Here is a 26,965-nt window from a genome sequence, read left to right on the forward strand (position 1 = left end):
CTTACTGCCACCTTCACCTCCTGGGTTCAAGTGATTCTCTTGCTTCAGCCTGCTGATTAACTGGGATTACAGGCACACGCTGCCATGCCTGGATAATTTTTGTATTTTTAGTAGAGACAGGTTTCACCATGTTGGCCAGGCTGGTCTCGAACTCCCAACCTTGGGTGATCTGCCTACCTTGGCCTCCCAAAAGTGCTGGGATTACAGGTGTGAGCCACTGTGCCCAGTCAATAGCACCATTATAGACATTCGCAATCAAAAGCTTTTCTTGGCCTATCAGAGGCACAGTACAATATTCCTAAATATTTCTGGCTGCCATTCTTTTTGAAGCACATTTACCCCAAATTTTGGGGAGTTCCTTTTGTTGTTATCAGTAGGAAGGTGCTGGATTTGCTAGTAATATGTATGGCACTCAGTGTTTTCACTTTTAGCCCAAACTTCTGTGATTTCTAGAGGACTCTCCAGGGCTTGTTTAGTATTTCACCTTGAAAAGGGAATATATCCAGAGGAAAGCAAGTTCAAAAGCAATTTTTTTTTAAACTAGATTTTTCTACATTGTATTTCAAGTTGGGTATGAGATTATTCGAGATGACTTTTTGCAATTTGAAATGTTAGCACCATAGTAGTTTCCAGTCTTTCATAGCATACATAGAAAGTGCTGTTTCAGTCTACTGACTGAAAGGAATTTGGAGCCCCTAATAAGATTGCACACTTAGCCTTCCCTGAGGGGTTCAGGACTTTGAATTTGCATATTTTAGAAAAACCAGATTGGCTCTTCCTGTAGCATAAAAATTAGACTGTTCTTTACTAAGGACCCCAAAATGCAGCTAAACTAGCTTTTTTATTAAAGACAACTTCGCCAGTATTTTAATACAGACAGGGTTTCACCATGTTGGCCAAGCTGGTCTGGACTCCTGACCTCAAGTGATCTGCCTGCCTCGGCCTCCCAAAGTGCTGGGATTACAAGCATGAGCCACTGTGCCCAGCTCTGGCCTTCAATATAAACAAATTTCAGGCTGGGCGCGGTGGCTTACACCTGTAATCACAGCATTTTGGGAGACCAAGGTGAGTGGATCACCTGAGGTCAGGAGTTCGAGACAAACTTGGCCAACCTGGTGAAACCCCATCTTTACTAAATATACAAAAATTAGCTGGGTGTGATAGTGCGCACCTGTAATCCCAGCTACTCAAAATCCTTGGCAAATTTGTCAAGGAATTTGCCAAGGAGGCTGAGGCAGGAGAGTTGCTGGGAGGCAGAGGTTGCAAAGAGCTGAGATCGTGCTACTGTACTCCAGCCTGGGTGACACAGCAAGACTCTGTCTCAAAATAAATTTCACTTTCCCTCAATTTAATTTTAGCTATATTTGATTTGGTTATCTTAGTGTGTTCCATTATTTTAAACTTTTTGAAATAATTTTGGACTTGGCAAACTGTGGAGTACTCATACCCTTCACTCAGCTTTTTCCAAATGTTAACATCTTTTATAACCATGGTAAAATTATCAAGACTAGCACATACTGATGCAGTACTATTAACTAATCTACAGACCTTGAGCTGTGCCAGTTTTTACACTGTATCTTTTTTTCAGGTTCGACATTCAGTCCAGGATCCTACATTGCATATATATATATATTTTTTAAGATGGAGTTTTTGCTCTTGTTGCCCAGGCTGGAGTACAATGGCATGATCTCGGCTCACCACGACCTCTGCCTCCCAGGTTCAATCAGTTCTCCTGCCTCAGCCTCCCAAGCAGCTGGAATCACAGGCATACGCCGCCTCATTTTGTATTTTTAGTAGAGACGGGGATTTTTTCATGTTGGTCAGGCTGGTCTTGAACTCCTGACCTGATCTGCCCAACTCGGCTTCCCAAAGTGCTGGAATTACAGGCGTGAGCCACTGCGCCCCCTACATTACATTAAATTGTCTTTAATCTCCTCTAGCCTGTGACAGTTTTTCAGTCTTCATTTTTTGACACTCTTGGAGTACTGGCCAGTTTTTTATTTTTGGAGACAGTTTTGATCTTGTCCAGGCTGGATTGCAATGGCGCGATCTTGGCTCACCTCAACTTCCACCTCCCAGGTTCAAGCGATTCTCCTGCCTCAGTCTCCCAAGTAGCTGGGATTACAGGCATGCACCACCACATCCAACTAATTTTGTATTTTTAGTAGAGTTGGGGGGGGTCTCTCCATGTTCAGACTGGTCTCGAACTCCTGACCTCAGGTGATCTGCCCTAAAGTGCTGGGATTACAAGCATGAGTCACTGTGCCTGGCCACTGGCCAGTTATTTTGTAAAATGCCCTTCCAGTTGGATTTATGTGATTATTTCTCACTATTGGATTGAGGTTATTCTTTGACAAGAATGTCACAAAAGCACAGTGCCTTTTTAGTGCATTTTATCAGAATACATAATTGTGACATGACTTTATACTGGAGACGTTAACTTTGGTCACTTGGTTACAGTTCTCCACTGTAGAATTATTATTTCCTCCTTTGTACTTAATATGTAACTTATGGAATTGGATATACTTGAAAACTTTTTTTTTTTCCCCCGAGACGGTCTTGCTCTGTTGCCCAGGCTGGAGTGCAGTGGTATGATCATCACTCACTGCAGCCTCAACCTCCCAGCCTCAAGCAATCCTCCCTGGTATCTGGGACTGCAGACATGTGCCTTTGTGCTTGGCTTATTTTATTTTTAAATAGGAATGAGGTCTTGCCATGTTTTTCAGGCTAGTCTCAAACTCTCCTGCCTCAGCCTCCCAAAGAGCTAGGATTAACAGGTGTGAGCCAAGGTGCCCAGCTGAAGCCATCATTCATTGACTCACTAACTTTGGGCAGCTATGGATTGTTATTGCCTGCAGCAAGTATTCCTGTGGCATTTGCCAGATGTTGCTTCATGATTATTCCTTCTACACTGTATTAATTAGAACTCTATTGTAAGAAGGTGTCCCTTCTCTGTATTTATTCAGTTGTATCAGTATGGATTTACTTTTTTGCTCAAATTGTCTCAGCTTTGGTCATTAGGAGCTCCTTAAAATTGGCTCCTCTGTTTTCTTGACACGTCAGTATTTTTGGTGGTCTGGCTTTGTGGCTCACACCTGTAACCCCAGCCCTTTAGGAAGCGGAGGTGGGAGGATCCCTTGAACCCAGGAATTTGAGACCAGCCTGTGCAACATGCTTGAGACCTGATCTGTACAAAAAATAGCCGGGTGGGGTGATATGTTCCTATAGTCCTATCTACTGGGGAGGCTGAGGTGGGAGGATGCTTTGATCAGGGGAGGTCAAGACTCCAGAGAGCTGTGATCATGTAACTGCCCTCCAGCCTGAGAAACAGCAAGGCCCTGTCTCAAAAAAGAAACAATTTCCAGTGTCTGCCTTTCTGGTATTGTACGATGTTCCAGGGGAATCTTGTATTTTCCCTGCCCCAGTTCCATTTTTTTCCAAGGAATTCTGGTTCTTTTTTATTGGAGACTGTTTCAAAATTATCGAGTATTTTTATTCATATATATTTTTTTGTGGCCTTGCTGAAACAAGGTCTCAAAAAATTGGATAAAGACTCAGAATTGTTCCTCTCCACGGAAATCTTTAGTAAAAGGTGAAAGATTTATGCGACCCGAAGAGAAACCATAGTACTATAAAGTTTTTTTAAAAGGCAATTCTTGAAATTACAATGGATTATTAAACTGGGATTTATTACCAGTGTGAATGCAGAATTATTTAGACTAATCAAAACATTTAACCACTACATTTTTTCCTCACCTTTCAAAATGCTACATGTGAGTGAATCCTCTGGAATTCCAGAGAGGGCCTCCACTTGACAATACTTCACCTAGGGTATGGCTCAATGCCCGTTGGTTTGCATCTTTCCACAATGTCTATGTTTAGCCTTGTAAGTAGAGAAAAAAATGTTAGAAGTTCTACCTAGAATGTTTGAAGTCCTGGTTCCACCTCCCAAGCTATTTTAGACGTTTGGAGCTTTCTCTACCTATGAGAAAGTAAATGGTGTAATAAAGTTTTCTGCTGGGCGCAGTGGCTCACACCTATAATCCCAGAACATGTGAGAGGCTGAGGCGGGTGGATCACCTGAGGTCGGGAATTCCAGACCAGCCTGGCCGACATGGTAAAACGCCGTCTCTACTAATACAATAATTAGCTGGGCTCAGTGGCACACGCCTGTAATCCTAGCTGCTCGGGAGGCTGAAGCAGGAGAACTGCTTGAATCCAGGAGGCAGAGGTTGCAGTGAGCCAAGATCGTGCCATTGCACGCCAGCCTGGACGACAAGAATGAAATTCCGTGTCATAAATAAAAATTTTGTTCTTCATTATGGAGCAAACGTAGCCCTTGAATGTTGTTACCAAGTGGTAACGTATTGCTTCATAATGAAAAACAAAAATTTTGGCCTTTATTTGTAAGGTGACTTGTGGCCTGTGTGTCATGAATGTTCTGAAAATAAGCGGAATTAAAGGTGTCCCTAGGATTCAGATCTGATAAGTCCACTTGCAATCAATTTTTTCTGCCTTGGGAAGCAATGCCACTTTGTCATGAGCATCGCTCATCGCCAGTGGTTTCTGGGCAGCTGGTGCACCTCCTTACTGCTGAGAAGCCTTTGGAACTATGACGTTTAAACAGCTGCTGGGTTTGCACGTGACAAATTACAGCTGACGTACTGTGACGTAAGCCAGCCGTCTTTAGCGGGTGGAGGGAATTGCAGAAGATCTCACGCCCTTTACGGCCCTTGGCTCTGGGTTTCCGGAACAGGCTCTGGAGCTCCTCCTGCGGGGGCCGGGCTTGGCGGCTGGAGGGCGCGCACGCCGCGCGAGGACGGAGGAGGGCCGGCCTCTACCCAGCTATCATCAGGTTCCCTCCATGCTTCCGCACCCCGTTGCAGCCTGGTTTTTGTACGCTTTCCTTCTGACAGCCGCTGTGACACCTGGACGAGCCGCGGCTCAACATGGTGTCCGCCATTGCCTCTGCGCGTGCGCGGAAGCGCCTGGTCCTCACCTGCGCAGGTGTTCCCTCACATGCACAGGTTTCACACAACCCTGCTAAGCGGGCAGAGATGACATTCGTGTCATGTGTGGCTTATTGCTTTCCTCAGCCTCTTCAATAATGCTCAAACAGGAGGCTGGGTAAAGGTTGGAAAGCTGTTAGCCCAGCTGCGGGCTGTGGAGGCTGTTCATGTACTCGAATAAGTTGAGGTGCCTCTGAAGGACAGCTCCCGGAGGTAACTTCCAGTTTTGTTGCCCTGTTGAGGTGTGCATGTGAGTGTACTCATCTGTTGTTCCCATGTGTTAGTCAACCTGTATTTTGTGAGTTCCTGTCGCTGCTATTGTTGAGCACTGGGGAAAAGAGAAATAAATGAAGATTCTTGTTTTCTCAGAATCCTGTTTAAGAAATAGGCCGTCTTACAGTTTGGCGAGCTCTGTAAGAGCAGAGCTACTCAGAAAACTGGCCCTCTATATTGGCGTTTTCTTCCTAGCTTTTCTTTATCTTAGTGGAAACCTCATGTGCCCTTTGCCTCTTCATCCTTCTCCACAGCTCAGCTCTCTCTCATAGGCTGTCTGCGCCATTCTTCACGAGCTGTGTGATATTGGGCATGTCAGAGAATTGCTCTGTGCACGAATTTTCTCGTCTGAAAAAGGAAACTGCCTCTGAAGCCACTTGGTGGTATGAGTTTTACAGGGATTTAAATTGATGTTAGTAGTGCTGCTTTTTTTTTTTTTTTTTTTTTTTTTTGAGACAGAGTCTCTGTCACCCAGGCTGGAGGGCAGTGGCACGATCTTGGCTCACTGTGACCTCTGCCTCCTGGGGTTCAAGCGATTCTCCTGCCTCAGCCTCCTAAGTAGCTGGGATTACAGGAGCTCACCACCATGCCTGGCCAATTTTTGTAATTTTAGTAGAGACAGTGTTTCACCATGTTGGTCAGGCTGATCTCAAACTCCTGAACTTAGGTGATCCGGCCCCTTCTGTCTCCCAAAATGCTAGGATTATAAGTGTGAGCCACCGTGCCTGGCCCCAATAGTGCTTTTCTAATTTAAAAGAAACCAAAAACACAGTTCAGACAGTTACACATGCAGAATAAAAAGTGTGTACACCTTGCTATAACAGTTCACTATCCTTATAAACCTTTTAAAAAAACACTTGCTTTATGACATATAAAATCAGTATATGGCCTGGGCACAGTGGCTCATGCTTGTAATCCCAGCACTTTGGGAGATGTAGCCTTGACCTCCCAGGCTAAAGCAATCCTTCTGCCTCAGCTTCTACAGTAGCTGGGACTACAGGCATGTACCATCACACCCAGTTTTTTATTTTTTGTAGGGATGAGGTCTCACTATCTTGCCCAGACTGGTCTCGAACTCCTAGGCTCAAGTGATCTTCCCACCTCGGCCTCCCAAAATGCTGGGATTGCAGGTGTGCACCACCAAACCCGACCAAACCATCTTCTTGAGTTGCTGAGAGACTGAGCTTTGATGCACAGATGGAGGGATTTGTTCTGGACAGAAACATGTGTAGTCCAAGGACATTGGTTCTATTGGTCTAGGTAGAAATTCTTAAAGCATAGATGCAAGATTTCTGATTCAGGAGTGTGGACCCTGTAACTTGCATTTCTGACAAGTTCTCCAATGGTGCTGATGCTGCTGGCCAAGACCAGGCTTGACGAGATACTGATCCGTAGCAGGTGGGAAGGCAGTATCTGTGAGGGGCGTAGATGTAATGGAGTCTGTGATGTTTTTTTTTTTTTTTTTTTTGAGACGGAGTTTCACTCTTGTTACCCAGGCTGGAGTGCAATGGCGCGATCTCGGCTCACCGCAACCTCCGTCTCCTGGGTTCAGGCAATTCTCCTGCCTCAGCCTCCTGAGTAGCTGGGACTACAGACACGCGCCACCATGCCCAGCTAATTTTTTTTTTTTTTGTATTTTTAGTAGAGACGGGGTTTCACCATGTTGACCAGGATGGTCTCGATCTCTTGACCTCGTGATCCACCCGTCTCGGCCTCCCAAAGTGCTGGGATTACAGGCTTGAGCCACCGCACCCGGCCTGTGATGTTTTGTTATGATTATTTCAATTTTCCTGTCTAGTTGAACTGAAAGTAAAGATGGGAGAGGAGGTGTTGGAGATCTTAGGAAAGGGAGAAGGTATGAAATGGTTCTCTTGAGAGTAGAATGAATCACTGGGGGAAAGCTGATTTTCCTCCTGAGGCTGATGCTTATGAATTAAAAATGAGACACCGGTTGAATGATTTTCTGCAGCCACTCTAAATCGCACAGGTGCAGGTGGGTGGAGAATTGGATGTAAATGGGGAGACCAAGGCTGGCGGATTGCTTGAGGTGAGGAGTTCAAGACCTGCCTGGCCACTGCACTCCAGCCTGGGTGACAGAGTAAGACCCTGTCTCAAAAAGTAAAATTTGTATATGTAAAATGTTTGTGTTTCTAAATATACACATGTCTACACAATTTTTTAAAAATGAAATAATACCGGCTGGGTGCAGTGGCTCACGCCTGTAGTCCCAGCACTTTGGGAGGCCGAGGCAGGCAGATCAGGAGGACAGGAGTTCGAGACCATCCTGGCCAACATGGTGAAACCCCGTCTCTACTAAAAATACAAAAATTAGCTGGGTGTGGTGGTGGGCGCCTGTAACCCCAGCTACTTGGGAGGCTGAGGCAGGAGAATCGCCTGAACCCAGGAGGCAGAGGTTGCAGTGAGCCGAGATTGCACCACTGCACTCTAGCCTGGGCAAAAGAGTGAGACTCCATCTCAAAAAAAAAAAAAAAAAAAAAAAAAAAAAAAAAAAAAAAAAAAAAAAAAAAAAAAAAGGCCGGTCATGGTGGCTCACGCCTATAATCCAAGCACTTTGGAGGCCAAGCGGGAAGATCACCTGAGGTCAGGAGTTCAAGACCAGCCTGACCAACATGGTGAAACTTCATCTTTAAAAAAAAAGAAAGAAAGAAAGAAAGAAAACCAAACCATCTTCAGGGTTTCCCTTACCCGTCTCAAGTCATGATTCCATAAGTTTTCTGGTCTGCTAAAGAAGGACCCAGAGCCTCTATGACAACCTCAAATGGCCAGCCTTCTGGGATCCTGAGGTGAGGGGTGCCCCAAGGACCTGGGTCTCAGACATCAATTGCAGCTTGGCAGAAGCCCATCCTTTTTATCTTGCTCTTTAGCATTGGAACCCAAAGTTTTCCAGATTTCTGCTTTCTTGAAGCCGCTCAGTTTGACAAGTTAGGCACACCATTTTTAGATGGATGTTATTCCAGAGCAAAGCATTTTCATGTGGACCTACAGGATGTGTTCTGTCTACATGAAAAGTAAGCTGACCAGGATTGGATAAGGTGGACAGTGTGGAGGAGAGCACCAGGGCCACAGCAGGTAACAAAAACTTCCTGTTTTCAATGAACTTTAATTCTGGTGGAGAGATAAACATTTGTCAGATGCTGATGAGTGCTATAAAGAAACAGGGGGATTAGGTTCCGCTCTTGTTGCTTGTGTTGAATCCAGAACTGTAGCCAGACATGGGACTGGAGGACGAGCGAAAGATGCTGACCGACTCCGGAGATCCTAAGGAGGAGGAAGAGGAAGAGGAGGAATTAGTGGATCCCCTAACAACAGTGAGAGAGCAATGCAAGATGTTGGAGAAATGTGGAAAGTCCTGGGAGCGACTAGAGCTCTGTGATGAGCGTGTATCCTCTTGAATACAAACAGAAGAGGATTGCACGGAGGAGCTCTTTGACTTCTTGCATGCAAGGGACCATTGTGTGGCCCACACTCTTTAACAGCTTGAAATAAATGTGTGGACTTACTCACCCCAGCCTTCATCATCTGGACATCAGAATATTTCCTTATGGTTTTGGATATACCATTTGTTTCTTCTTATCTGTGTAAATGTAAGTTCACATGAACCTCATGGATTTTGGCTTAGGCTGGTAGCTTCTATGTAATTCACAGTGATTCCATCTTAATAAAATTTCTGTGATCTGCAAAAAAAAAAAAAAAGAAACATGGGTATGAGGCTGGAGGGAAGAGCCAGCTAACACAAGTGCAGAGAGGTGAGAGATGGAAGCAGGTTGCGTAAGGCTTTGAGAAGAGGCCAGGTGCGGTGGCTCACACCTGTAATCCAAGCACTTTGGAGGCCAAGGCAGGCGGATCACCTGAGGTCGGGAGTTTAAGACCAGCCTGACCAACATGGTGAAACCCCATCTTTATTAAAAAAAAAAAAAAAAAAACAAAAAATAATTAAAAAAAAAAAAAAAAAGAAAAAAAAGATAAAAAAAAAAGGCTTTGAGAAGAAAGCACTCACTTTGAAGAAAAGTGCATTTTGCCCTCCCTCACCATGCCTCGTGTATCTCTCTTTACCTAGCTTCAGTTCCATGGTTCACCGTAATCCCCCTTCCTACTTGGTATTCACCATCAACTCCCTGGCCCCCTTCTCTTGCTTCATCAAATTTAATTGACAACAACAACCCCATTTACATCCAATTCTCCACCCACCTGCACCTGTGCGGTTTAGAGTGGCTGCAGAAAATCATTCAACCGGTGTCTCATTTTTAATTCATAAGCATCAGCCTCAGGAGGAAAATCAGCTTTCCCCCATTGATTCATTCTACTCTCAAGAGAACCATTTCATACCTTCTCCCTTTCCTAAGCTCTCCAACACCTCCTCTCCCATCTTTACTTTCAGTTCAGCTAGACAGGAAAATTGAAGTAATCATAACAAAACATCACAGACTCCATTACATCTACGCCCCTCACAGATACTGCCTTCCCACCTGTTACGGATCAGTATCTCGTCAAGCCTGGTCTTGGACAGCAGCATCAGCACCAATGGAGACCTTGTCAGAAATGCAAGTTACAGGGCCCAAACTCCTGAATCAGAAATCCTGCATCTATGCTTTAAGAAGTTCTACCTAGACCAAGAGAACCAATGTCCTTGGACTACACATGTTTCTGTCCAGAACAAATCCCTCCATCTGTGCATCAAAGCTCAGTCTCTCAGCAACTCAAGAAGATGGTTTGGTCAGGTTTGGTGGTGCACACCTGCAATCCCAGCATTTTGGGAGGCCGAGGTGGGAAGATCACTTGAGCCTAGGAGTTCGAGACCAGTCTGGGCAAGATAGTGAGACCTCATCCCTACAAAAAATAAAAAACTGGGTGTGATGGTACGGGCCTGTAGTCCCAGCTACTGTAGAAGCTGAGGCAGAAGAATTGCTTTAGCCTGGGAGGTCAAGGCTGCAGTGAACCATGTTCGTGTCACTGCACTCCGGCCTGGGAGACAGAGTAAGACCCTTTCTCAACAAAACCATAAAAGATGGCTTCATCAAATCTCCCTCTCTCCCACATTATAATTTTACCTCTAATGGATCATTTCCATCAACATAAAAACATGCTGTTGTTTCTTTCTATGCTTTTTTTTTTTTTTTGAGACAGAGTCTTGCTCTGTCGCCCAGGCGGGAGTGCAGTGGTACAATCATGACTGACTGCAGCCTCCACTTCCTGGACTCAGGCAATCCTCACACCTCAGCCTCCTGAGTAGCTGGGACCACAGGCATGTACCACCACACCAGGCTTATTTTTTTTTTTGTAGAGACAGGATCTCTGTATGTTTCCCAGGCTGGTCTCAAACTCCTGGGCTCTAATAATCCCACCTCGGCTTCCCCAAGTGTTGAGACATGAACCACCATGCTCGCCTGTTTCTCCTATTTCTTCCACCAGTTATTACTGCCCATTTCTCTCTTCCTCTTTGCAGCAAAACCCCAGAGAGGAAGCTGTTACTGGCTCTGTTTCTGTTCTTCCATTTTCTCTTACCCACTCCAAATCAGGCTATTTTCTTCATTCCAGCAGAGCTGCTCCTGGCAAGGCCACTCTTCCACATGCCAGTACTCAGTCTTCATCTCTGCTCTGTAAGCAACCTGTGACATTGTTGATGCTTTTCTTTTTCTTTCTTTCTTTTTTTTTTTGAGATGGAGTTTCACTCTTGTTTCCCAGGCTGGAATGGAGTGGCATGATCTCAGCTCACTGCGTCCTCCGCCTCACAGGTTCAAGCAGTTCTGCCTCAGCCTCCCCAGTAGCTGGGATGACAAGCATGCACCACCACGCCTGGCTAATTTTGTATTTTTAGTAGAGACAGATTTCTCCATCTTGGTCAGGCTGCTCTCAAACTCCTGACCTCAGGTGATCCACCCACCTTGGCCTCCCAAAGTGCTGGGATTGCAGGCGAGAGTCACTGCGCCTGGCCCTGTTGACGCTTTTCTTCTTTCTTCCCTTGGACTCTAGCACAGCATGCCTGTTGATTTTCCTCCTATTTCATTGGTTTTTCCTGTTGAGTCTCCTTGGCCTGGTTCCTCCTCAGTTTTTTGTCCTCAATGTCAGGGTTTAGTCCTTGACCCTCTGTCTACACTCTCTAGATTTCATCCAGTCCTGGGGCTTCAGTATCACCCCTGTGCCAACCACTCCCAAATATAGACAGCCCAGAGCTGTTTCCTGAACTCGTATATTCAACTGCCAACCTAGGCTCTCATTGGATATTGCCAACATCTCAAGCCCCAAAACCCAAGCCTAACATTTTTCTTTTTTTTGAGCTACAGCCTCACTGTGTGTCACCCAGGCTGGAGTACGGTGGCATGATCTCAGGTCACTGAGACCACTGCCTCCCGGTTCAAGCGATTCTCCTGCCTCAGCCTCCTGAGTAGCTGGGATTACAGGTCCCCACCACCGTGCCCAGCTAATTTTTTGTATTTTAGTAGAGATGGGTTTCATCATGTTGGCCAGGCTGGTCTTGAACTTCTGTCCTCAGGTGATTTGCCCGCCTCTGCCTCCTAAAGTTCTGGGATTACAGGTGTGAGCCACTGCGCCCAGCCCCAGATCTGTCTCTTTCTACCCTGAGGTGGGGAGTCAAGAAAGCCAACAGAAAGCTGCCCAACAATTTAAAAAGATGGAATATATCAGTAATTATTGATTAACAGAATTTCAAGATTACAGTTTCCACTCAAATTTCCAACTCCTTCTACATCACTAGAGTGAGATAACACTGATGTGGGAGTCAGAAACATTGGATTCTAGGCCTGGATCCACCACTACAGTGCTCTGTGACCTGTGGCAAACAAGTCATTAGGCTTGGCCTGTTCAGGAAGTGAGGGACCTGGGCTGCATGATCTGTGAGATTAACCCCCCTGTGAGCTCCACTTCCAAAATAAGTCCCCACATCGCCAGTGTTTCTTCATCCCCATTGCTGTCACCCTACCCATGCTGTGGCATCAGCCTCCCTCCTCATCTGCCTCCTTTCACTCTTTTTTTTTTAGATGGAGTCTCCTCTATCCCCAAGACTGGAGTGCAGTAGCACAATGTCAGCTCACTGCAACCTCCGCCTCCCAGGTTCAAGTAATTCTCCTGCCTCAGCCTCCTGAGTAGCTGAGATTACAGGCACCCGCCACCATGCCCAGCTAAGTTTTTATATTTTTAGTAGAGATGGGGCTTCACCATGTTGGTCAGGCTGGTCTGGAACTCCTGACCTCAAGTTATCCACCTGCCTTGGCCTCCCAAAGTGCTGGGATTAGAGGTGTGAGCCACTGCGCCTGGCCTGCCTCCCTGCATTCTTGGCCTTTCCTCTGCACTCCACATAACTGCCTAAGTGAATTTTTTTTTTTTTTTACAAATATACATCAGAGCATGTCCATTTCTCTCTTGAATCTTCCAGGGGCTTCCCGTTACGCTTAGAATCATGCCTGTGGTCTTTAGCCTGGACAGCAATGCCTCTTGTCACCCAGCTCTGTACTTCCTTCGTGAACCCCAGCTCCAGCCACAGTTCAGCCCCTTCAGGATGCCACGCTTATTTCTGCCTTGGCGAACGTTGTTTTGCTTGGACATTCTTCCTCCTCATTTTCCCCTGGTAGATTTCCTCTTTTGGGACTCAGCTTCAATATCATTTCCTGACTGTGAGCTTCTTTTCCTGATCACCTTATCACCTTATCTACAGGCAGATCTCCCCTGTTAGCTTCTTCTTCTTATTTTTTGTTTAGTTTTTAGTTTTTTTTTGAGGGGGAGTCTCATTCTGTCGCCCAGACTGGAGGGCAGTGGCACGACCTTGGCTCACTGCAACTTCTGCCTCCTGCGTTCAAGTGATTCTCCTGAGTCAGCCTCCCCAGTAGCTGGAATTACAGGCATGTGCCATCACGCCTGGCTAATTTTTTGTATTTTTAGTAGAGACAGGGTGGTCTCGAACTCCTGACTTCGTGATCTGCCCCGCTCCGCCTTCCAAAGTGCAGGGATGACAGACGTGAGCCACACCATGCCTGGCCTTTCCTTTTTTGAGACAGAGTTTCACTCTGTTGCCAGACTGGAGTGCAGTGGTGTGATCTGGGCTCACTGCCACCTCTGCCTCCTGGGTTCAAGTGATTCTCCTGAGTAGCTGGGATTACAGGCACACGCCACCACGCCCAGCTAATTTTTGTATTTTTAGTAGAGACAAAGTTTCACCATGCTGGCCAAGATGGTCTCGATCTCCTGACTTCATGATCCGCCCACCTCAGCCTCCCAAAGTGCTGGGATTACAGGCATGAGCCACTGCGCCTCACCCATTTTATTATTATTATTTTCCCAATTTTTTTTTTTTTTGCTTCAGTTTCAGACTCTGATCTCTTATTAGTTTAAAATTCAGTTCCCTACTTATTTTCTGTTTGCCTCATCAGTGTAACATTATCTATTTATTATTTATTTATTTTTATTTCTATTTTTTTTTGAGACAGAGTCTCACTCGGTCACCCAGGCTGGAGTGCAGTGGGGCGATCTTGGCTCATTGCAACCTCCGCCTCCTGCGTTCAAGCAATTCTCTGCCTCAGCCTCCCAAGTAGCTGGGATTACAGGCACCCCCCACCATGCCCAGGTAATTTTTGTATTTTTAGTAGAGACGAGGGTTCACCATCTTGGCCAGGCTGGTCTTGAACTCCTAACTTCGTGATCCACCCCCACTCAGCCTCGCAAACTGCTGGGATTACAGGCGTGAGCCACCACGTTCGCCCAACATTGTTTATTTATTTATTTCTCCTTTCACTACTGATCCAAGTCCCACAGTGTAACATTGTTTTTTTTAATTTGAGACAAGGTCTCACTCTGTCACCCAGGCTGGAGTGCAGTGGTGTGATCTTGGATCACTGCAACCTTTTTCTCCTGGGTTCAAGCAATTCTCCTGCCTCTGCCTCCCAAGTAGTTAGGCTTAAGATTAGCCATGTCTGGCTAATCTTTGTATTTTTAGTAGAGACAAGGTTTCATCATGTTGGCCAGGCTGGTCTTGAACTCCTGACCTCAAGTGATCTGCGCACCCTGGCTTCTCAAAGTGCTGGGATTACAGGTGTGAGCCACCATGCTGGGCTGTAGCATTATTATTATTATTATTATTTGAGACAGTTTTGTTCTTGTCACCCAGGCTGAAGTGCAGTGGCACGATCTTGGCTCACTGCAACCTCTGCCTTCTGGGTTCAAGTGATTGTCCTGCCTCAGCCTCCTGAGTAGCTGGGATTATAGGCATGTGCCACCACACCAGGCTAATTTTTGTATTTTTAGTAGAGATAGAGTTTCACCATGTTGGCTAGGTTGGTATCAAACTCCTGACCTCAGATTATCTGCCTGCCTTGACTTCCCGAAGTGCTGGGGTTATAGTCATTAGCTACCACCCCTGGCCCCATAACATTATTTTAAATCATATAATACTCATACAATGGATACTATACAACTGGACAAAATATAGGAATCCAGGTATTGATATAAAATGCTTTCTAAGATATATTGCTAAGTGGAAAAACCCAAAGTACAGCACAGAGTGTATTAAATACCACCATTTGTATAATAAGAATGAGGGAGAGAATACGTTTGCCTATGTGTGTATGTGTTCTGTCTGGATGGGTACAGGGAAGACTGATACCATTGCTTGCCCTATGGGAGGACACTAGGTGGCTGGGGTAAGAGTGGGGGCTTTTCATTGTGCATCTTTTTGTATTCTGAATCACATCGTGTACCACCTATTAACAAGAAATACTTAAAAGTCATGTACTTATTGCCAGGCACGCTGGTGCGGATCATGAGGTTAGGAGTTTGAGAACAGCCAGGCCAACATGGTGCAACCCCGTCTCTACTAAATACAAAAATTAGCTGGGCGTGGTGGCGCATGCCTGTAATCCCAGCTATCGGGTGGCTGAGGCAGGAGAATTGTTTGAACCAGGGAGGTAGAGGCTGCAGTGAGCTGAGATTGTGCAATTGCAATCCAACCTGGGAAACAGGAGTGAAACTCCATCTCAAAAAAAAAAAAGAAAAGAAAAAGTTATGTACTTACTTTGTTTTCTCTCCCCTAAAGAAAAAATAAACTCCCTGAGAGTATACACCGTATGCTTTCTTGTTCACTGTTCCGTCCTCAGCGTTTAACACAATGCCTAGCACCTAATATGTGCTCAGTAAGTCTCTACAGAATGAATAATGCAAAAGTGAATGTCCCTTCCAGCTCTAACATATTAGTTCTAATCTTAGGACTTTTAAGAAAGTATGAAATAGATTCCAGGACCCAGCCATTCAGAGGAACTAAGAGAGATGCTGAGTTGTTTTTTAGTGTGGTATACTGTTTTTCTTTGTTGTTATCATTAAGTTAAAAGAAACACATGACAGGGTGCTGGGTGTGGTGGCTCACGCCTGTAATCCCAGCACTTTGGGAGGCCAAGGCAGACAGATTACTTGTGGTCAGGAGTTCGAGACCAGCCTTGCCAATATGGTGAAACCCTGTCTCTAGTAAAAATACGAAATTTAAGGCCGGGCACAGTGGCTCACACCTGTAATCCCAGCACTTTGGGAGGCTGAGGCGGGTGGATCACAAGGTCAAGAGTTCAAGGCCAGCCTGGTCAACGTAGTGAAACCCCATCTCTACTAAAAATACAAAAATTAGCTGGGCATGATGGTGCACGCCTGTAGTCCCAGCTACTCGAGAGTCTAAGGCAGGAGAATTGCTTGAACCTAAGAGGTGGAGGTTGTAGTGAGCTGAGATCGTACCACTGTACTCCAGCCTGGGCAACAGAGCAAGACTCTATCTCAAAAAAAAAAAAAAAAAAAAAATTAGCTGGGTGTGGTGGCAAGTGCATGTAATTCCGCCTATTCAGGAGGCTGAGGCAAGAGAATCACTTGAACCTGGGAGGTGAAGGTTTCAGTGAGCCGAGATTGGGTCACTGCCCTCTAGCCTGGGCAACAAGGTCCCCCAAAAAACATCACAGGGGAATGTGTAGAGGGTGGATATGGAGGAAGTCACAGATGTGCTTCCCAAGTGAGAGCCCCAGTTGCCAAAATAGGGCAATGTCCTGCTCAGACTCTACCCCTGTTATGGCCTTTGGGGTGGCAGCTTTAGATATAGGCAAAGCCACCCCATTTCCTGTGGCCTCAAAACATTCAGGATCATAGCTGCCATAACACTCCAGTTCCAAGACTGCCTTATGCTCTAGATTCTAAATTCCCTGAGGTCAGGAACTGGGTCTGTCTGGCTCATCAGATAACCAGAGTTTGGCACAGAAGGAACAAAAGAACGAATGAATGAAAGAATACAAAGAGTTGAGAGGACTCCAGAATTGAGAAAAGCCAGAATCAGGAGCTGTCATACCCCATCTTGCCAGGAGGTGTCAGTACAGAAGTATTTTCTGAGATGGCCGCTCAGCCTGAGCCTTGCAGTCTGGGCACAGAGTCCCACTTTGAAGTGGGGAGGGAGTGGAGTTAGGTGATTTTTGATACATTTATCAAGGGCTTGTAAGAAGAGGCACAGCTGGGCCAGGGAGACTGCAGCCCCTCAGAGTCATCAATGCTGTATAGGAAGACAAGCGCTAATCTGGCCTTTAGCCCTGAGAAAGGAGGATTAAGTTTGTTTGAGGCATTTGGGGAAAGTTCACAGAGGAGATGACATTTCAACTGGGCCTAAAAATAAGGAGAATTTATCCAGTTGGAGGACATTCTGGGTAGAGGTAACAGACTCATGGGAAATTGGGGGAATGATGAATTGCCAAGGACGGCTGAGTTATCCTGAGTTTGGTGGGAGATTAAATAAAAAGTTCTCCTGAGACCTCACTTCTTTTTTTTCTTTTTATTTAGATGGAGTCTTTCCCTGTCAACCAGGCTGGAGTGCAGTGGCACAATCCTGGCTCACTGCAACCTCCGCCTCCCAGGTTCAAGCGATTCTTGAGCCTCAGCCTCCTGAGTAGCTGAGATTACAGGCACACACCACCATTCCCAACTAATTTTTGTATTTTTAGTAGAGATGGGGTTTCACCATGTTGGCTAGGCTGGTCTCAAACTTTTGAACTCAAGTGATTCATCTGCCTCAGCCTTCCAAAGCACTGGGATTACAGGCATGAACTACCGATCCTGACCTCACATTTTTCATGAAAGGACAACAGTCATTCTTTTTTTTTTTTTTATTTGAGACAAGGCTTGGCTCTATCACCCAGGTTAAAGTGCAATGGCGTGATCTCGGCTCACTGCCACTCCTGCCTCCCAGGCTCGAGCAATCCTCCCACCTCGGTCTCCTGAGTAGTAGACTATAGGCGCACCCCACCACATCCGGCTATTTTTTGTATTTTTTGTAGAGATGGGGTTTCATCATGTTACCCAGGCTGGTCTGGGAACTGTGAGCTCAAAGTGATCCTCCTACCTTGGCTTCCCAAAGTACTGTGAACCACCATGCCTGGTCAATGAAAGGACAACAGTCTTATGAAATTAACTAATGCAATACATACAGAAGGGGCTGAAGAAAGAGTTGTAATCCCAGCTACTCGAGAGGCCGAAGCAGTAGAATCGCTTAAACTCAGGAGGCAGAGGTTGCAGTGAGCCAAGATCACACCACTGCACCCCCGCCTGGGTAACAGAACAAGACTCCATTAAAAAAAAAAAAAGCAACTGTTGAGATCCGATGGTTTAAAAAAATTGCTTGTGTTATGTTATGATATGTTATTTATTTACTTTGAGACGGAGTCTCGCTTTGTCACCCAGCCTGGATGGAGTGCCATGGTGTGATATTGGCTCATTGTAACCTCCGCCTCCCAGGTTCAAGCGATTCTCCTGCCTCAGCCTCTCAAGTAGCTGGGATTACAGACATGCACCACCACACCTGGCTAATTTCTGTATTTTTGGTACAGACAGGATTTTACCATGTTGGCCAGGCTGGTCTCGAGCTCCCTACCTCAGATCTCCTCGGCCTCCCAAAGTGCTGGGATTACAGGTGTGAGCCACCGTGCCTGGCCCTGCTTACATTTTTATAGCAACTGATGTCATCCATTGCTTCCATATTAAGTCCACTGGAAACATTTCAATCCTCATTTTTACTTAATTAAGAGAGTACTTCTTTCTTTCTTTTTTTCCTTTTTTTGAGATGGAACCTCGCATTGTTACCCAGGTAGGAGTGCAATGGTGCGACCTCAACTCACTGCAACCTCTACCTCCTGGGTTCGCATGAGTCTCCCGCCTCAGCCTCCCGAGTAGCTGGGATTACAGGTGCCCACCACCATGCCTGGCTAATTTTTTGTATTTTTAGTAGAGACAGGGTTTCACTATGTTGGCCAGACTGGTCTTGAACTCCTGACCTTGTGATCCGCCCCCCTCAGCCTTCCAAAGTGCTGGGATTACAGGTGTGAGCACTGCCCCCGGCCAGGGTGCTTCTTGAAACACTCTCCTTCCTCCTTGTCTAAGCCAGTACTCTTCAATTCGTCACCTGCCTCTCTCCTGTTCTCAGTTTCATTTGCCAGGTCCTGTTCCTCCATTTTATAGCCACTAAAGGTCCAGTTCCGGGTCCTGGTCCCCTCTCACTCTAACCTCTCTTCCTGAGTGGTCTCATTCTTCTTCGCTGTGGTTGCCATTACCATTTAGGTGTCAACAGTCCTCAGAGCTCTCTCCATAGCCTTCTTTCTGGGCTGCAGTCCACGTATCCAACAACATTCATGACTTTTTTAAAACTTGGATGTTTCTTACGGCATCTTCATCTCGAGTATATAAAAACTCTCATCTTCCCTAAAGAACCTGTTCCCCCCCAGGGCCCCTGTTGTGGTGGATGGCTGCATTGTCCAGCTCGCTGTTTAAGCCAGAGGCCTGTGCAAGTCACTCTTGACTCAAGTCCTGAGCATCGCATCTCCTCGCTGTCTCCTGAATCTCTCCAAGACTCTCCATGCCCACCCTTTCCCTCATCTCCAGCTACCTGCTCTGTAGGCCATTCTCTCCTCAGTAGCCAAAGTGACTCTTTAAAAATGCAGATAGGATCATACCATGCCTCAAAATTCTTCAGTTACCTCTTACTTCTCTTACATAAAATCCAAGCCCTTTAACCATGACTGTGTGATCTGGCCGGCACCCGACACTTCGCAGGCTCCATCTCATGCTGTTTTATCTCCACTCTCCTTCAGTTAGTTTGAATTCTTTTATTATTTATTTTTGAGACAGAGCTTCACTCTCGTTGCCCAGGTTGAATTGCAATGGTACGATCTTGGTTCACCGCAACCTGCATCTCCCGAGTTCAAGCAATTCTCGGGCCTTAGTCTCCCAAGTAGCTGGGATTACAGGCATCCACCATGACACCTGGCTAATTTTTGTATTTTTAGTAGAGATGGGGTTTTACCATTGGCCAGGCTGGTCCTGAACTCCTGACCTCAGGTGATCCTCCTGCCTCGGCCTCCCAAAGTGCTGGGATTACAGGCGTGAGTTACCATGCGCCACCCTGCACTGTGCTTTAAAGGAGGCCGCCTGAGCCCTGACATCTTCCTGAGTGGGGAACGTAAACACCAAGCCTGCACAGAGATTGGCTGCTCTAGCCCTTCCATGCAGTCAAACTGTCCTGTGGGAAGGTGCCCCGAGGGTGTGACACAAAGAACATGGGCTTTCACTGGGGAGGGATTCTAGTTTCCAGTCTTGCACTTGCTAGTTGTGTGCACAGGGCATTCAGTGTTTCTGACCCTCAGCCTTCCTGCCTGTGGAGGCGGGCGTGATAACATTTGGGTCCCAGGGAGGAGTTCCTGAGCTGTTGCAAAGCATACTGGGACCATTAGTGGTTTGCTTCTTTCCTCACCATGAGGTGGTGCTGGTTAGTGGCTAGCAGTCTGGCTTCTCCTTAGACGGACTAGTGTCTGAATCTGTCACTTTTTTTTTTTTTTGAGACAGAGTCTCGCTCAGTTGCCCACGCTGGAGTGCGGTGTTGCAATCTCAGCTCACTGCAACCTCTGCCTCCCGGGTTCAAGCGATTCTCCCGCCTCAGCCTCCTAAGTAGCTGGGATTACAGGCGTGTGCCACCACAGAGGAGGCTAATTTTTGTATTTTTGTAGAGACGGGGTTTCACCATGTTGGCCAGGCTAGTCTCAAACTCCTGACCTCAGGTGACCTGCCCTCCTCGGCCTCCCAAAGTGCCGGGATTACAGGTGTGGGCCATCGTGCCCATCCTGAATCTGTCACTTCTTAGGCAGCCGACTGGAGGGAAGTCCCAGCTTCCTCACGTGGGAAATGAGGACAAAGTTGCACCTGCACCCCAGGGCTGTTGTGAGCTCCCTGAGAAGCTCATGTGTGTGCAGGGCTCATGAGGATGCCTCGTTGTGAGCCTGGCACCTAATAAGTGCTCAAAAGATGTGCTCAGCATCATGCCAAGGACCGAAAGGGAGATAGAAAACTGGTCAGCGGTTCTGATCTTCTTTGGTGAATTCATAAAGGAACTGTTTATCAAGCATCTAATTTGTGGAGGATCCTGCAAGGGCTGCCATCCAGTGGGATCTTGGCTCCCAAGTCTAGTACAGAAGGCATATACATAAGCAAGGAAGATTTCACATGCAAAGTGTAAAGGGCCTGAGAAAGATTTCCTTTCTTTAAAAGAGCCATGGCTGGGCTCAATGGCTCACACCTTTTATCCCAGCACTTTGGGAGGCTGAGGCAGGCAGATCATCTGAGGTCAGGAGTTCGAGACCAGACTGGCCAACATGGTGAAATCCCGTCTCTACAAAAACACAAAAATTAACTGGGCATGGTGGCAGGCCTTGTAATCCCAGATACTTGGGAGGCTGAGTGGGGAGAATCGCTTGAACTCAGGAGGCAGAGGCTGCAGTTAGCTGAGATCATGCCACTGCACTCCAGCCTGGGCTAGAGTGACTCTGTCCAAAAAAAAAAAAAAAAAAAAAAAAGCCAAGGACTCGGGACTCAGACTCAATAATTTGTTTTTTGTTTGAGACAGGATCGATCTTGCTCTATTGCTCAGGCTGGAGTACAGTGGCATGATCATAGGTCACTACAGCCTCAACCTCCCAGGCTCAAGTAATCCTCCAACCTCCGCCTCCCGAGTAGCTGGGACTACAGGTGCATGCCATCACACCTGGGTAAGTTTTAATTTTTTTGTAGAGATGGGATCTCTCTATGTTGCCCAGGCTGGTCATGAACTCCTGGACTCAAGTGATCCTCCCGTTTTGGCCTCCCAAATAATTTACATACAGTAAAGTACACAAATCTTAAGTGTAGCACTGGATGAATTTTTACACATTTTGCGCACATCCAGATGCCACTACCCAAATCAAGACAAAGACATTTCCAACACCCCGGAAAGTTCCTTCATGCCTCCTAGTCAATACCCCAGAAGAAACCACTCTTCTGACCTCTATCACCATAGATTGTTTTGCCAGTGCTAGAACTTCATAAACATGGAGTTATATCGTTATATACTCTTTTGCTTCTAGCTTCTTTGATTCAATAAGTGTTTAGGCCGGGTGCAGTGGCTCACACCTGTAATCCCAGCACTCTGGGAGGCCGAGGCGGGTGGATCACGAGGTCAAGAGATCGAGACCATCTTGGCCAACATGGTGAAACCCTGTCTCTATTAAAAATATAAAAATTAACTGGGCATGGTGGCGCATGCCTCTAATCCCAGCTACTCAGGAGGCTGAGGCAGGAGAATCGCTTGAACCCAGGAGGTGGAGGTTGCAGTGAGCTGAGATCATGACATTGCACTCCAGCCTGGGCAGCAGGAGCAAAACTCCGTCTCAAACAAACAAACAAACAAACAAGTTTTTGAGGCTGGGCATGGGGGCTTACGCCTGTAATCTCAACATTTTGGGAGGCTGGGACTGGAGGATTGCTTGAGCCCAGGAGTTCAAGACCAGCCTGGGCAACGCAGTGAGACTCCATCTCTACAAAAAATAAAAGGTTAGCTGGGAGTGGTGACGAATTGCCTGTGGTCCCAGCTACTTGGGAGGGACCCAGGAGTTGTTGGAGGCTGCAGTGAGTGATTAGGGCACGACTGCACTCTAGCCTGTGACAGAGTCAGACTTTGTCTAAAAAACAAAAGAAAAGAAAAGGCCATGTGGCCAGAGAAGAAGCTGCAGTGGGGGAAATGACCACTTTCTCTCCCTTGGTGGCTCAGTAACAGAGGATCTAAACAAAGCACTTAAACTTCCGTTAATAGAGTCAGGAATCATCAGTAAGTGGTTTTGGAGATTATTTGCTATCTATTTACAATGCAAAAAAAAAAAAAAACAACAACTCTGGGCTTATATAATTGCAAAAGTCATAGTCAGGGAGGTAATTATCAAGTGTAACATGAGTGTTCTATTTTGAGCCTCAGTGCTAGCTCTTCTGGCCCTTCATTCCCTTTGGCTAATGTGATTGTGAGTTGTTTTTGCTGGTTCTCTTCTGTTGGAGGTGGCTGGATGACAGGAGGCGATGGAATGGGAGGAATACAGAGTGGAATGATAAATCACATCTCTGCTGGGTTTTACTGGTCACAAAGCACCTGTGTAGACAGCATGTCACTCGATAGCAATCCAGGAGGGAGGCAGGTGTATCAGTCACAGCTATTGACTGCAAGCATCAGAAACCAGTTCTGTTAAGGGGAGAAGGAATGGTTTGGGAGGTTATCAAACAGCTCACTGAGTCAAAGGGAAAGCTGGAGAGCTAGGGTCAGAAAACAGGCAGGAATTAACGAAGACTTGTGTAAGCCCATGTATTTTATAGTGTCTTTGTTCTGCAGCTTAACTGTCTTATGGGTAAGTTTGGAAATGATCAAGACAGATTTTTTGTTTTTTGTTTTTTTGAGACAAAGTTTCACTTTGCCACTGAGGCTGGAGTGCAGAGGCATGATCTCAGCTCACTGCAACCTCTGCCTCCCAGGTTCAAATGATTCTTGTGCCTCAACCTCTTGAGTAGCTGGAACTACAGGCATGCACCATCATGCCTGGCTAATGTTTGTATTTTGAGTAGAGACAGGGTTTCACCATGTCGGGCAGGCTGGTTTTGTACTCCTGACCTCAAGTGATCTGTCTGCCTTGGCCTCCCAAAGTGCTGGGATTAACAGATGTGAGCCACCGTACCTGGCCTCAAGACATTAAAAAAATCTTCCTTAAAGGAAGAGATTGCATGGACCTTGATGATGGAAAGTAATTTGACCAGCAGATAAAAGGACATTTCAGGAGGGAATCACTGGGTGAGCGAAGGCAGAAAGGTAAGAAAGAATGGTGAGGGTACAGTTGGGGTTCACAATTTGTGCAAAGGAGCCGGGGGAGAGACAGCCAGGAATGCAGGTTTAGGCTTCACTGTGCAGAGCGTGCTTCCGGGATGAGTTACCTGTGACAGTAAGGACCCACTGGAGGTTTGTGAGTAAGAGAACGAGATTTTCGTCTTTTTTTTTTTTTTTTTTTGAGATGGAGTCTCCCTCTGTCGCTCAGTCTGGAGTGCAGTGGCTTGATCTCGGCCCACTGCAACCTCTGCCCCAAACAAGCCACCCGTCTCCACTTCCCGAAGTGCTGGGATTACAGGTGTGAGCCACCGCTCCCAGCCTAGGGTGTAGTATTTATATGAGAGTTTCCATTCTATCTCCCTAGCCTGTATGGGCAGAACCTGGACCCTGGCTGGTTCCTTGCCATTCTCCTAACGCATCTCCCGATGCTGGGACTCTTCCCTTTTTCTTCTCACCCTCACATCAGATGAATCTCAGTAAAGTGCAGCTCTGATCATGCTCAAGAACCCTCAGTGGGTCCCCGTGGATTATTAGAAAGATGCACATAGTTGCCAAGTGCAGTGGCTCACGCCCGTAATCCCAGCACTTTGGGAGGCTGAGGCGGGCAGGTCATTGGAGGTCAGGAGTTCAAGACCAGCCTGGCCAACATGGTGAAACCCCGTCTGTACTAAAAATACAAAAATTAGCTGGGGGTGTTAGCGGGTACCTGTAATCCCAGCTACTTGGGAGGCTGAGACAGGAGAATCACTTGAACCCAGGAGGCAGAAGTTGCAGTGAGCTGAGATTGCGCTATTGCACTCCAGCCTAGGAGGCAGAGTGACACTCATCTCAAAAAAAAAAAAAGAAAGACGCAAATAGTCAACCAAGTAGCATTTCAGGCCTGTCCAGTAGGGCCTCAACCCAATTTCACAGTCACAGCTAGTCACACCCAACTGGGCAGTCATCAGGCCAGCAGAATGCGTAACTTGGGGGTGCCAAGAAGAAGTGCATGCCACCTCCTGGGCATCTGGAGCCACCTGCCTGGCAAAACGATTTCCCACCACCACCCCCTGCCATTCATATTCTCCTTAGACTCCATTTCCCTTTTTTATTCATAATGTAGCAGGGATGGGGAAAAATCCTATTCTATTTATTTATTTATTTTCAGACAAAGTCTTTATCACCCAGGCTAGAGTACAGTGATGCGATCTTGGCTCACTGCAACCTCCACCTCTCAGGTTCAAGTGATTCTCCTGCCTTAGCCTCCCGAGTAGCTGGGATTACAGGTGCCCACCACCACTCCCAGCTAATTTTTGTATTTTTATAGAGATGGGTTTTCACCATGTTGGCCCGGCTGGTCGCGAACTCCTGACCGCCAGTGATCTGCCTGGCTCAGCCTCCCAAAGTACTGGGATTAAAAGTATGAGCCACCGTGTCTGGCAAAAATCCTGTTTTAAAACATGCTGCCTGAAATGGTAGATTTTGTTATGTATAGTCAACTAAAAAAAAAAAAAAAAGGCAGCCTGGCAGCATTGCATTTTCTATACTCAGCCAGATTCCATCCTGGTGGAAAACTGCCTATTTTTAGACAACATACCTACTTGACCTTCTGGTTATGCAATGTAAGTCCCAGAATGAATGTGGTGGGAGAAGATGAGGGCAAAAGAGCTAAACTGCTTTGCAGCATGAGTTGAAGGCGAGTTTCCGGGTGGAAAGGCTGTTCGGTTATTCGTTTTTGTTGTTGTTTGTTGGTCTTTGGTTGCAGACGTTGTTCTGGTTTTCTTTCTCTGGAAGATCCAGGAAATGGGGTGGGCAGTTTGGGCTCAGGAAAGAAAGGGCAGGAACAGAAGAGCTTGATGTGAGCAGGGAGCCCTGCCCCGACACGAGGCTGGGAGGCTGCGGGGACGTCAGGGGCTCCCCGGAGGAGCTTTTGGATGTCAACATTTGAGTTTTCCTGTAGGACATTGATTTTAAATTTGAGTGCACTGCAGTTTCCTTGTGATTTACCTACGCTGTCAGCAAGGCTGGTTAGCTGGCAACACTGGAGCTGGCCTGTGGCTCGCATTGCCTTGGGGAATGAAGTGAAGAATAGCAGCCCCCTCTCTGGGCAAGAAGACTGAGAGCCTTGTAGCCGCCTGAATCCTGATTAAGGCTTGGTGTGGGGTTGGAGGGGGAAAGGTGGGAGTGGACACTGCCTTGTTAGCTTTCCTGGACTTGAGAGCACCCGGGACGGGACGGGACGCACCTCTGGGTCTGGCAGGCACATGGCCCGGTGTGAGCTCTCTGGAGAGAAGCATGGGACACATTGGGCTCTCCTCACTCTTGAGAGAGAGAGATGGGCAACTTGCAAATCTCCTTTGGCACTCTCTTCATTTTTGTGGCAGCTTGAAGTGTGAAATGAGTCACGTTTCCAAATGCCGTGGAAGAGCGAGCCTGCTTCTCCTGCTCCCTCTCATCCCCTCTTAGTGAGGCGCGGCCTGCCATCCCGGCCACTTCCGCAGGATTGACGGCAAAGATTTATTTATGTATGTTGCAAAATGAAAATAACTTTGCTGGTTTTTTTTTTTCTGTTTATTGTAAAAGATTTAGACAGATGCACTAAGATATTTTTAAAAGTAAACAAAGTCACGTGTTGTTCCCTCATCCAGAAACAGCCCCGATGGTGTTTTGGTGTCAAGCTTTCTCTACTTTGTTTTCTTATGCATTCATGTTCTGGTCACCCAGAAGTCAGCCGGAGGTTTTAAGATTGAGAGAAGATGGGTTTGAACTCTTCCTTCTGTGCCCAGTGGAAATTCCAATTCCCTCCTCAGATCTTACTTATATTTCCAGGAGGCCTGTGTGGGCCTGGTTATCTCTGACCCCTGCTTCCCAACTCTGCTGAAATTGTAGTCTCTGCTCTGCATCCTTTGGACTGTTGGGATGTGTAGCTCCCAGGGCAGCACAGCCTGGTGTTAACTTTGACCTAGAATTTAGGAACTTACTTCCATTTCCAGAAAAATCTGCATTTATAAGAAGCTATGTGCATCTTACACACATTCCTAATGTATAGAAGGTTGACAGGTAGGTTTCTGTCACAGGAGTACTAATGACTAATGATCTAAAATTGAATTTTTTTTTAATTTTTTTCTTTTCTTTTTTTTTTTTTAATAAAGACGGGGTTTCACCATGTTGGTCAGGCTGGTCTTGAACTCCCGACCTCAGGTGATCTGCCCGTCTTGGCATCCAAAGTGCTTGGATTACAGGCGTGAGCCACCACGCCTGGCCTTTTGTTTTGTTTTGAGACAGAGTCTCGCTCTGTTGCCTAGGCTGGAGTGCAGTGGGACAATCTTGGCTTACTGCAGCCTCTACCTCCCGGGTTCAAACGATTCTCCTTCCTCAGTGTCCCAAGTAGCTGGGATTACAGCTACATACCACCATGCCTAGCTAATTTTTTGTATTTTTAGTAGAGATGGGGTTTCATCATGTTGACCAGGCTGGTCTCAAACTCCTGACCTCAGGTGATCCA

General features: G+C 46.5%; 1 non-coding gene and 1 pseudogene across 2 annotated transcripts; one reads left to right on the forward strand and one right to left on the reverse strand.

The window, feature by feature from the left end:
* Window positions 1–3,514: 3,514 nt before the first annotated feature.
* LOC119472143 lies at window positions 3,515–3,630 on the reverse strand. Its single transcript, XR_005201257.1, has one exon. It is a non-coding gene; the product is annotated as a U5 spliceosomal RNA (small nuclear RNA).
* Window positions 3,631–8,444: 4,814 nt separating this feature from the next.
* LOC108308781 lies at window positions 8,445–8,996 on the forward strand (annotated as a pseudogene). Its single transcript, XR_001827047.2, has one exon. The product of XR_001827047.2 is annotated as a cytochrome b-c1 complex subunit 6, mitochondrial-like (transcript).
* Window positions 8,997–26,965: the final 17,969 nt, after the last annotated feature.

Source organism: Cebus imitator, unplaced genomic scaffold (assembly GCF_001604975.1).
Source record: "Cebus imitator isolate Cc_AM_T3 unplaced genomic scaffold, Cebus_imitator-1.0 Scaffold87, whole genome shotgun sequence".
NCBI lineage: Eukaryota > Metazoa > Chordata > Mammalia > Primates > Cebidae > Cebus > Cebus imitator.